Source organism: Octodon degus, unplaced genomic scaffold, assembly GCF_000260255.1.
Source record: "Octodon degus isolate 3935 unplaced genomic scaffold, OctDeg1.0 scaffold00139, whole genome shotgun sequence".
Lineage (NCBI taxonomy): Eukaryota > Metazoa > Chordata > Mammalia > Rodentia > Octodontidae > Octodon > Octodon degus.
In genome coordinates this window covers 4,510,051-4,510,896 of record NW_004524715.1, presented here as the reverse complement: position 1 = coordinate 4,510,896, position 846 = coordinate 4,510,051, and positions in this window count along the sequence as shown.

The window sequence follows — 846 nt, the reverse complement described above, 5'->3', positions numbered from 1 at the left end:
AAAGAAGCAAATAAATACATGAAAAAATGCTCCACATCACCAGCCATCATGAAATGCAAATTAAAACCACATTGAGATACCATCTCAGTCCACAAAGAATGGCTATCATACAGAAAATAACCACCAACAAATGTTGGAGAGGCCATGGGGAGAAAGGAACCCTTTTCCAAGGCTCATGAGAGTGTAGACTGGTGCAACCATTATGGAAATCAGTGTGGAGAATCCTTAAAATCTAGGACTGGAAATCTCATTCAAAACAGCTATCTCTCTACTTGGAATTTTCCCAGAGGAACTGAAAACATCATGTCATAGTGATACATGTGTATGTCACTATATTTATAGCAGCACAATTTGTGGCGGCCACATCTTGGAAACATCCAAGATGCCCATCACCTGAGGAATGGATGAGAAAGATGTTGTATTTTTTATACAGTGGAGTATTAATCAGCTATAAAGAATGGTAAACTCGAAAACTTTATATATAAGTGGATGCCATTTAAAGATATACTCATAAGTGAAATCAACCAGACCCACATGTGTAAATATTGTATAGTCTCTCTAGTGTAAGAACTCAAAAGAAGAAATACTAATAGAAAGGTATAACACAATTAAAATCAAGTTAAGCTCAACTGTCTATGTTTTAGGATAATAATAATAAGTCTCTCTTCTGGAGAGATAACTTAAGTTTGCAGACCAATACTTCGAGAAGAAAGGCTGCAAGGACAGCCAAAATTTTGGCACTAGCCTTTCAAGGTCAGTGAGGACTCAGGACCTAGGTGAACCTGTGCTGTAACATCATGAAACTCAGGTATTTCCCAAATTTTCTGATCAAGGAGATTATGGGGC